The 12,346-nt window shown below is 38.1% G+C and overlaps 1 pseudogene; it reads left to right on the top strand.

Moving 5' to 3' along the window:
* The first annotated feature begins 211 nt into the window (after positions 1 to 211).
* On the top strand, positions 212 to 1,391 carry LOC102120337 (selenide, water dikinase 1 pseudogene; annotated as a pseudogene).
* Positions 1,392 to 12,346: the final 10,955 nt, after the last annotated feature.

The raw sequence follows: 12,346 nt of genomic DNA on the forward strand, positions 1-12,346 counted from the left end.
GAAATACTATTCAGCCTTAAAAGGTGGTAAATTTCATCATTTGAAACAATATAGATAAATTTAGAAGACATCATACTAGATGGAATAATCCTGACACAGAAAGACAAATACTACATGATTATATATATATACACACACACACACACACACACACACACACACACAGAATAAAGTTTAACTCGGGGTGCAAAGCAAGCCGCTAGATCCATAAAGAACCCAGCCAACCTGCAAAGGGAGGGGAGGGGATGAGCTGTGAGGAGAGCGGGGCCCAAGAACCATGTCTACCCGGGAGTCCTTTAACCTGGAAAGTTACAAATTGGACAAAAGCTTCCGGCTAACCAGATTCACTGAACTTAAGGCTGCAAAGTGCCCCAAGATATCCTGCAAAAATTGCTGGAATCTTTACAGGCGAACCACTTCCAAGAAGATGAGCAATTTTTGGAAGCCGTTATGCCAAGGCTTGGCATTGGAATGGATACTTGTGTCATTCCTTTGAGACACAGTGGGCTTTCCTTGGTTCAAATCACAGATTACATTTACCTGATCGTAGACGACTCCTATATGATGGGCAGGATAGCATGTGCCAATGTCCTCAGTGACCTCTATGCAATGGGGGTCACGGAATGTGGCAATATGCTGATGCTCCTTAGAGTCAATAATAAAATGATCGACAGGGAAAGAGATAAAGTGATGCTTCTGATTATCCAAGGTTTTAAAGATGCAGCTGAATAAACAGGAACATCTGTAACAGGCAGCCAAACAGTACTAAACCCCTGGATTGTCCTGGGAGGAGTCGCTACCACTGTCTGCCAGCCCAGTGAATTTATCATGCCAGACAATGCAGTGCCAGGGGATGTGCTGGTGTTGACAAAACCCCTGGGGACACAGGTGGCAGTGACTGTGCACCAGTGGCTGGATATTCCTGAGAAATGGAATAAGATTAAACTAGTGGTCACCCAAGAAGATGTAGAGCTGGCCTACCAGAAGGTGATGATGAACATGGGGAGGCTCAACAGGACAGGCGGCCTTCTGATCTGTTTACCACGTGAGCAAGCAGCTCGGTTCTGTGCAGAGATAAAGTCCTCCAGATGTGGTGAAGGCCACCAAGCATGATTATTGGGATTGTAGAGAAGGGCAACCACACAGCCAGAATCATAGACAAACCCTGGATCATCAAGATTGCACCACAAGTGGCCACTCAAAATGTGAATCCCACACCTGGGGCCACCTCTTAATCTAGACAGAAATAGCTGTTTGGTTTTGTTTTTAAATAGATCTATTTCCGTTATCGTCACTTCAATTAAAGACTATAAGCAACAAAAATCTCATTATATCTACACATCGGGTGACCTTAGGTCTGTTTGTAAGTGGATACAATTAATAAAATAAAATCCATTGCCTTTTTTTCTTGTTACATTAACTGAAGATGCACCTAATCTTGAGGCAGCATCTGAGTTAAGAATTATATTGTTATCTAATACTGATGACTCATTTTGAATCTTTCGACACTTATCTCTTGCCACATAGGCTCTTTTTAAAGGTGCTTTCACATAGCACAGACATAACCAGTAGTCGTGTCAAATAGCAGTTGGTGTCTTCATTTTACGTATATTTATCATATAAGTTTGATTTTTTTTAAGGGTCTTGAATGGTTTTCTGGAGAGACAGCATTGGTCAGTGGCACATGATGGCATCCCAGTCATAAGAAGGTTGCATGATTCCTTTGAATGTTTGATTTGAAAAGCCTAGTCTTGTCTCTCAAGAGCATCTCGGACCCAGAACATTCTCCAGTAGTGCATTGGTTCAACACGGCAAGTGCTTCGCTCCTTGGAAGACACTTTGAAGACAAAAAAGAAATATTATTTCTTTTTTTTTTATGTAGCCTTCCTGATATTTACAGTAATCCCACTAACTGTTTTCTTTATTGATAGCAAAAAAAGGATACTTTTTGCAATGTTCTATAGTGCTATAAGGAATTGCCTTCCAAATGGAGGTTCATGTATGATACTCATTTACAATTCAATATATAAATAATTTTTAAATATAATCAATAATAAAGACTGTTCTGTGGATGGTAGTGTTTAATACATTTTATATTTTGTATAGTGATTTTAGGCCTTTTGTTTTCTTAAAATCAGCAGCTTTTTAGCCTAATTCTTAGCATTATTTTGTCCTTTGTGCCAGTATGTTTTTGTGCACGCTTTTTGTGATCTGTGGCAAAAACCTGCATTGCCAACATTGCAGCTCGAACTTAAACTTGTTATTCAAATACATATTTATTTTTTTAATTACTCTTGTATAAAAAAAAGAATAAAGTTTAACTCAAAAAAGTAGAAAGTGGAATAATCTTTACCAGAGGCTGGGTGTGGTGGGAAGGAAACAGAGAGGGGTTGATCAAAAAATACAAAGTTTCAAATAGACAGGATAAACAGGTTTTGAGATCTATTGCACAGCAGGGTGACTATAGTAAACAATAACGTATATTTTAGAATAACTAAGAGTAAATTTCAAGTATCTCACCACAAAAAATGATAGGTAAGCAAGTTGTTATTTAACTCGACATAATCATTTCATACTACATACATATATTCAAATATCTCATTGTACCCCATAATGTACATTATCTGATTGGTCAGTGAAAATACTATTAATATATGTATTTTTAAAAGGATAGTATTTAAAACATTCAACTACTATTATACCCCCAGACTGACTAGAAGAAACACTGGTTACAAAGCACTGATGTGGCCACTTTGTTTTTTGGTTTAACATTAATCATGATCTAAAAGAATCAACAAATAAGAGTGAATAAATTTCCTGTACACTCAGTATGTGCTAGGGACTTATTGGGCACATTTATTTGTATTAACTGCTTTAATTTTACCAAAACCCTAAGATTTAGGCAGTAAAGAGCTGAAGAGTCAAGCACAGAGAGATCAAGAAACTGTATTCATGTCATACAGCCCATAAATGGCAAAACTGGAAGGCAGCAAGGAACCACCTGATACAGAGTTTCAATCTTAATCATTAGGCCCAACACCCTCTCATCCAATGCTACTTTTTATTTTTGACCTAACATTTTTAGCTTTGAATTTTCTAAATTAGTAGAAATAAAGAGAAATTTTAAAAACCCTTTTTTGGGGAAAAAAAAAATAGTGAACAGGAGGCAAGGACTAGATTGCAGCTCCCACTCAGAGCAGTATGTGGAGACTCACATCATTAACTTTTGCTCCAGAAGTACTGCAGGAATAAACCAGGAGAGCTGAGAGAATGTGAAGACCCTCTGAAGGAAGCAAGTTGCTCCTGCAGGACCTGGCAGACAGCCAAAATATTGATAGTGTTCAAGATGTGAAAGTGGGAAAAAGGGATAGTCTGCCCTTGAACACATACCCTCACTAGGGAACCTGAAGTTCTAGAACATGGAATAAGAAATCTGACTTTACCTGGAGCTGAGTCAGTTTAGAGAGCTGAGCTACATACAGAGGTAGAAGAAGCAGGAAAAGCCCTGTGGGCTCTCTGACTCTTCTGGGAAGCCATTTTAGACCTGCCTCAAAGGGGTCCTCGGGGAGGGCTGCCAGGGGAACTTGGAAAGGACCACAGGGAGAAGGAAACCTCCAGCTGAACTTTCTAACAATTCTAACCAAACTTGAAGTCTCCTGACCAGAAACTCAGAAAGGGTGTGAATTGGGTGAGCAGACTCCACAGGCAGCAAGGCACAAAAGCCCTGCCTGCTTTTGCAGCTGGGAGACTAGTGGCCAGGGGCAGTCTCTTAGCTCTGCTCCCTCACTGCCTGGCAGAACACTCGGTGCTCTTGGGGGTGGGGAACACGGTGGGAATGAGTCTTGCTTTTTGGGTTGCATGAGAGATGGGTGAGGCATGTAACTGCTGGCTTTCTCCTTCTCCACCACACCCCTGACAACCTGCGTGACACAGTAGAGGCAGCCATAATCCTTTGGGAACATAACTCTATTGACCTGGGAACCACACCTCCATTTCCCACTGCAGCTGCAGCAAGCCCCGCCCAAGGAGAGGCTAAGCTCAAACACACCTACCCATGGCCCCACATGATCTTCCCTCCCTACCCAGCCTGGTAGCTGAAAACAAATATCATATATTCTTGGGAGTCCTAGGACCCCACCCATCACCTGATTCTCCCTATACTACCACAGCTGATGCTTCCTTGAAAGCACCACCTCCTGGCAAGTGGCCAACCAGTACAAAAATAGTGCATTAAACAACCAAAACTAAGGACTCTCACAGAGTCCAATTTATCATCTGCTACCTCCACAAAAGCAGGTGTTAATATCCACAGCTGAGAGACCTGCGTTCAATTCACATCAACTCTGTGTGGACAACCCTCAGTAACAGCCTGGAGCCTGATGGACCTGCTGAGTGGCTAGATCCAGAAGAGAGATAACAATCATTACAGCTTGGCTCTCAGGAAGCCACATTGATAGGAAAAAGGGGAGAGTACTACATCAAGAGAATACCCCATGGGACAAAATAATCTGAACAGTAGCCTTGACACTTAGACATTCCCTCGGACATAGCCTACCCAAGTGAGATGGAACCAGAAAAACAATTCTGGTATTATGACAAAACAAGGTTCTTTAACATTCCCCCAAAATCACACTCACCAGCAATGGATCTAAACCAAGAGGAAATCCCTGATTCACCTGAAAAAATAATTCAGAAGGTCAGTTATTAAACTAATCAAGGAGGCACTAGAGAAAGGTGAAGTCCAATTTAGGAAATAGAAAAAAAAATACAAGAAATAAGGGGAGAAATCTTCAGTTAAATAGATAGAATAAATGAAAAACAATTACAACTTCAGAAAATGAAGGACACACTTAGAGAAAAGCAAAATGTTCTGGAAAGTCTCGGCAATAGAATCAAGCAAGCAGAAGAAAGTTCAGAGCTCAAAGACAAGGTTTTTGGATTAACCCAATCCAACAACAACAAAGAAAAAAAGAATGAGAAAAAATGAACAAAGCTTCCAAGAAGTTTGGAATTATTTTAAGTGAACAAAGCTAAGAATAATTGGTGTTGCTGAGGAGAAAGAGAAATCTAAAACTTTGGAAAGAAAATCCTATCAGATTAAGAACAGATTTCTCAGCAGAAACCCTACAAGCTAGAAAAGGTTGGGACATTATCTTTAGTCTCTTTAAATTAAACAATTATTAGCCAAGAATTTTTTATCCAGTAAAACTAAGCTTCATAAATGAAGAAAAGATACTGTCTCTTTCAGACAAACAAATGCTGAGAGCATTTGCCACTACCAAGTCAGCACTAAAAGAACTACTAAAAAGAGCTCAAAATATTGATACACCTCTTTGAAACACATCAAACAGAACCTCTTTATAGCATAAATCTCACAGGACCTAAAAACCAAAAATACAATTAAAAAAAAACAGTTTTCAAGCCACAAACAGCACAATGAATAAAATAGTACCTTACATCTCAATACTAACATTGAAAGTAAATGGCCTGAATGCTCCACTTAAAAAATACAGAATTGAAGAATTGATAAGAATTCACCAACCAATTATCTGCTGCCTTTGAGAGACTCATCTAACATAAGGATTCACATAAAACTTAAGGTAATGGAGTGGAAGAAAACATTCCATGCAAATAGACACCAAAAGCAAACAGGAGTAGCTATTTTTATAACAGACAAAGCAAACTTTAAAGCAATAGCAGTTAAAGAAGACAAACAGGGACATTTTATCATAATAAAAGGCCTTGTCCAACAGAAAAATATCACAATCTTAAATATATACATGCATCTAACACTGGAGCTCCCAAATTTATAAAACAATTACTACTAGACCTAAGAAATGAGAGAGACAGTAACACAATAGTGGAAAATTTTAATATTCCACTGACAGCACTAGACAGTTCATCAAGACAGCAAGTCAACAAAGAAACAATGGACTTAAACTATACCCTAGAACAAATGAGCTTAACAGATACTTACAGAACATTCTAACCAAGAACTGCAGAAAAAAAAAAAAAAAAAAAAAAAAAATATATATATATATATATATATAAAAAAGTAGAGATGGGGTTTCACCATGTAAGCCATGCTGGTCTCAAACTCCTGACCTCAAGTGATCTGCCCACCTCAGCCTCCCAAAGTGTGGGAATTACAGGTGTGAGCCACAAGGCCCAGCCTACAGATGCAAAAGGTCTTAACAAAATACTAGCTAACCAAATCAAACAACATATTTTAAAAAAATCCACTATAATCAAGTAGGTTTTATACCAAAGATTCATGGATGGTTTAACATGTAGAAGTCACTAAATGTGATATACCACATAAACAGAATTAAAACAAAAAATCACGATTATCTCAATAGATGCAGATAAAGCATCTGACAAAATTCCAGGATCCCTTTATGATTAAAACCCTCAGCAAAATTGGCATACCAGAGACATATTTTAATGTAATAAAAGCCATCTATGACAAATCTACTGCCAACATAATACTGAATGGGGAAAAGTTGAAAGCATTTTTCTCTGAGAACTGGAACAAGACAAAAATGTCCAGTCTCACCATTTTCATTCAACATAGTACTGAAAGTCCTACCCAAAGCAATCAAACAAGAGAAAGAAATAAAGGGCGTCCAAATTGGTAAAGAGGAGCTCAAACTGTAATTTTTTCCTGATGATATAATTGTATACCTAGAAAGCACTAAAGACTCCTCCAAAAATCTCCTAAAACTGATAAATTCAACAAAGTTTCAGAATACAAAATCAATGTACACAAATCAGTAGCTCTGCTATACACCAACAGCAACCAAGCTGAAAATCAAATTAAGACTTCAACCCCTTTTATAATAGTTGCACAAAAAGAAAAAAAAAATTACTTAGGAATATACCTAACCACGAAGGTGAACCATCTCTACGAGAAAAACTACAAAACACTGCTGAAAGAAATTACAGATGACACAAGCAAATGAAAATATATACCTACTTATGGATGGGTAGAATCAATATTGTGAAAATGACCATAATGCCAAAAGCAATCTACAAATTAAACACAATTGCCATCAAAATACTATCATTATTCTTCACAGAACTATAAAAAATAATCCTACAATTCATATGGAACCAAAGAAGAGCTTGCATAGCCAAAGCAAGACTAACCAAAACCAACAAATCTGAAGGCATCACATGACCTAACTTCAAACTACACTATAAGGCCACAGTCACCAAAACAGCATGGTACTGGTATAAAAAACAGGCACGTAAGCCAACGGAACAGCATGGAGAACCCAGAAATACACTCAAATACTTACAGCCAACTGATCTTTCACAAAGCAAACAAAAACATAAAGTGGGAAAAGGACACCCTATTCAACAAATGGTGCTGGGGTAATTGGCAAGCCACATGTAGAAGAATACAACTGGGTCCTCATCTCTCACCTTATATAAAAATCAACTCAAGATGGATCTAAGACTTAAATCTAAGATCTAAGACCTAAAACTATAAACAAAAACCCACAGAGTGGGAGGAAATTTTCAAAATTTATACATCTGATGAAGGACTAAGATCCAGAATCTACAATGAATTCAAACAAATTAGCATAGAAAAAACAATCTCATTGAAAAGTGTGCTAAAAACACGAAGAGACAATTCTCAAAAGAAGATATAAAAATGGCCAGCAAACCTATGAAAAAAAATGGTCAATATCACTAATAATCAGGGAAATGCAAATCCAAACTACAATGTGATACCACCTTACTCCCACAAGAATTGCCATAATCAAATAATCAAAAAATAATAAATGTTCATGTGGATGCAGTGAAAAGGGAACACTTCTACACTGCTGGTGGGAATCTAAACTAGCACAACCACTATGGAAAAGAGTGTGGAGATGTCTTAAAGAACTAAAGGTAGAACTACCATTTGATCCACCAATCCCACTACTGGATGTCTACCCAGAGCAAAAAAAGATATCATACAAAAAAGATACTTGCACATGCATGTTTATAGCAGAATGATTTGCAGTTGCAAAAATGTGAAACAAACCTAAATGACCATCAATCAATGAGCAAACAAAGGAACTGTAGTATATATATGATGGAATACTAATCAGCTATAAAAAGGAATGAATTAATGTAATTCACAGCAGCCTAGATAGGACTGAAGACTATTATTCTAAGTGAAGTAACTCAGGAATGGAAAACCAAACATCGTATGTTCTCACTCACAAGTTGGAACTAAGTTATGAGTATGTAAAGGCATGAAAATGACACAATGGATGGTGGAGACTCAGAGGGGAATGTTGGGAAGGAGGTGAGAGATAAAAGACTACAAATTAGGTTAAGTGTACACTGCTTGGGTGATGGGTGCACCAAAATCTCACAAATCACCACTAACAAACTTACTCAGCCGGGCACGGTGGCTCACACCTGTAATCCCAACACTTTGGGAGGCCGAGGTAGGCAGATCACGAGGTCAGGAGTTCCAGACCAGCCTGACCAACATGGTGAAACCCCATCTCTACTAAAAATACAAAAATTAGCCGGGCATGATGGCTTGCACCTGTAATCCCAGCTGCTCAGGAGGCTGAGGCAGGAGAATCGCTTGAACCCGGGAGGCAGAGGTTGCAGTGAGCCAAGATTGCGCCACTGTATTCCAGCCTTGGTGACACAGCGAGACTCCATCTCAAAAAAACAAAAAACAAAACAAAAACACATCAAACTTACTCATGTAACCAAATACCACCTGTTCCCCAAAACCTATGAAAAACAAAAAGACTGAAAGGGACCTCAGGGCTCATCCAGACTCACCTTTCTCATTTTGCAGAAGAGAGGCTGGATATAGTGTCAATCTCACCTAGCCTTTAAGAGATCGACTCCAGACCTAAAATCAGACCCTCTGACCCCAAGCCCAAGTTCTCTTTAGCTGTCACTCTCTCTCTTCAAAGAACAAGAAAGAATCAAATTGAGAAAGGGAGTGGTAACACCCACACCCAGATTCTATTCTCCTGGGCACTGCCTTCCCTGTAGGACCGTTTTCATTCCCAGTGCTCATGTTATGCCTAAACCCTGGAAAAATGTGCCCTTTAAATCTCTGTGCACCCCTGAAACTAGCAGGCATTAAAAGTAATAACAACAGGTTGGGCACACAGGCTTGTACCTGTGGTCCCAGCTAGTCGGGAGAGTGAGGAGGGAGGACATCTTAAGCCCAAGAGTTCTAGGCTGCAGTGACTTAAAAAAATTTGACCTTGGCCGGCGCGGTGGCTCATGCCTGTAATCCCAGCACTTTGGGAGGTCGAGGCGGGCGGATCACAAGGTCAAGAGATTGAGACCAGCCTGGCCAACATGGTGAAACTCCAGTCTCTACTAAAAATACAAAAATTAGCTGGGCATGGTGGCATGCGACTGTAGTCCCAGCCACTCAGTGGGCTGAAGCAGAACAATCTTTTGGACTGGGAGATGAAGGACCCAGTGAGCCGAGATCACACCACTGTACTCCAGCCTGGTGACAGAGCGAGACTCCGTCTCAAAAAATAAAAAAATTAAAAAATAAATTCACCTCAAAATCCCAGGAAATCAAAAGAGAAATAGATTAGTTCAAATTAAAAAGCTGCTGCATGGAATCTGATACAATCAACAAAATGAGATAACTAGAAAAATAGAGAAAATATTTGCAAATCATACATGTGACAAGTGGTTAATATCAAAAATACATAAGAAACTCAAACGACTATATGACAAAAGACGATTAAAATGAGTGAAAGTCTTAAATATTTTTCAAGACATACATATGGTCAAGAGATACATAAAAATGCTCGATATAAGTTATTATTGGGGAAAGGAAAGCAAAAAAAACTGTATAAACTCATTTCTGTTAGAATTACTCTTATTTTTAAAAATGTGTTAGTCAAGGTGTGAAAAAATGGCAATGTTTGCACACTGTGGGTTTGAATGTGAATGAGGACAGTCATTATGAAAAACAAAATAAAGCTTTCTCAAAAAAATTTAAAATTAAACCACCATATAATTTTATTATTGGTTATATATCCAAAACAAAAGAAATCAGAATGAAGAAACATTTGTGCTTGTTTTTTGCAACACTCTTCATAATTACCAAAATATAGAATCAGTGGTTTCAACATTTAATGAGTACACAAAGACAATGTGGCATATACACACTTTATATGGCATATACACATGGCATATAAAGATGAATGGAATACTATTCATCTTTAAAGAAGGAAATTTTAGGCCGGGCGCGGTGGCTCAAGCCTGTAATCCCAGCACTTTGGGAGGCCGAGACGGGCGGATCACGAGGTCAGGAGATCGAGACCATCCTGGCTAACACAATGAAACCCCGTCTCCACTAAAAATACAAAAAAATTAGCCGGGCGTGGTGGCGGCGCCTGTAGTCCCAGCTACTCGGGAGACTGAGGCAGGAGAATGGCGGGAACCCGGGAGGCGGAGCTTGCAGTGAGCCGAGATCGCGCCACTGCACTCCAGCCTGGGCAACAGAGCGAGACTCCGCCTCAAAAAAAAAAAAAAAAAAAAAGAAGGAAATTTTATTATTTTCAATCACATGAATTAACCTGGAGGAAAACATTATATTTGTTGAAATAAGCCAGGCACAAAGATTATTATTTCATGATTTCACTTACAAAAGGATTCTAAAAAACTTAATCTTATTGAAGTAAAGTGGTGACCACCAGACACCAAGTTATTTAGGAGAAAGGAGGGTTTGAAAAGGTGTTGATCAAAAAATACATAATTATAGTTAATAGAATAAGTTTAAGAGATTTTTTTTTTTGTACAGCATAGTGACCATAGATCAAAATAAGGTATTTGTAGTTTTGAAAGATGCTGACAATGTCATGTGCTCTTGTCGCAAAAATGTTAACTATGTGAGGTAACATACCTAGAATTAAGCATTTGACGATCTATATATACTTCCAAATATTATGTTTTACAAAATAAATACACATTTCTTTATTACAGATAGTAATGGTATGAAAGACACTAAAAGGGCAGGTGTTGCTTATAGACTTCTGACTGGCCACTCTGGGAAAACAATAAACAAGTTTGCATAAAAAATAACACAAAATAGTTTAAAAGTTGCCATAATCTCCAAAATTTTTCCAGAGAAAATGACCAAGAAATTGACGACAGGTGAGTAAGAATATAAACTGTAGACTGATCTTCACTCACTAAAAAAACACACAAGAGAGTGAAATTCCTCTGAGTTGTAATATTAATATGGACAAGAAATATTCCGAATTTCAAATCCACAGATGTCATTTTATTATTTTGCAACCTTTAACATTCACACTTAAAAATAAAGGATTCAGCAGGGCACAGTGGCTCACGCCTGTAATCGCAGCTCTTTGGGAGGCTGAGGAGGGCGGATCACGAAGTCAGGAGTTCGAGACCAGTCTGGTCAATATGATGAAACTGCATCTTTACTAAAAATAATTAGCTGGGTGTGGTGACAGGCGCCTGCAGTCCTAGCTACTTGGGAGGCCAAGGCAGGAGAATTGCTTGAAACCAAGAGGCGGAGGTTGCAGTGAGCCGAGATTGCGCCACTGCACTCCAGCCTGGGTGACAGAGCAAGATTCCGTCTCATAAATACATAAATAAATAAATAAATAAATAAATAAATAAATAATTATGTGTTGTGCTATATCATAGAACATTAAATTTAAAATTCCTCACTTACCATTAATTCTTAATAGTTTAATTTCTAAGATGTATTTTCCAGCAAATATTAAATGTGTCACACTTCGTGTAAGAATTTAATTAAATTTTCCTTTTACAGACAGAAAAAAACAATGCTAAGTTATTTAATCCTCTCATCTGTGGACAGTGTATGCCTTTTATCTTAATTGATCTGAAAGTTATATTGATAGGCAAACTTTCTAATTAAAACAAATTTTTGAGTACATTAAAAATACCAACTTTCTCATCAAAACCTACAAAGTACCATGTAAAATGACATGGCATGAAGACAACAGTGAGAAAACTGTAGCAATCACATAGAAAAAGAAGGAGAAGAGCTGTGATGAATCCACAGAAGACACATAATAAGACAAACAAAACTAAAGATAATTAGGAAATAAGAGAAACAGAATTTCTCTTTAAGTTCAGCAATATTTAGCTTCGCAGCATGGAAAAAATATATTATCTCCACATGAAGAATCAATCTTATTTCTTCACTATTGATATTTTCCCTCTCCGACGTGAACTTACAAACTATCTCTAGCAGGAATATTTATGGCTTATGATGGAGCATCTGCTACACAGCAAGCACTGTCATGTTTGTTTGCTGCATTTATATATATAAAAAAATCATGACTTATGAAGC

Source organism: Macaca fascicularis, chromosome 3 (assembly GCF_037993035.2).
Source record: "Macaca fascicularis isolate 582-1 chromosome 3, T2T-MFA8v1.1".
In the NCBI taxonomy this organism is placed as follows: domain Eukaryota; kingdom Metazoa; phylum Chordata; class Mammalia; order Primates; family Cercopithecidae; genus Macaca; species Macaca fascicularis.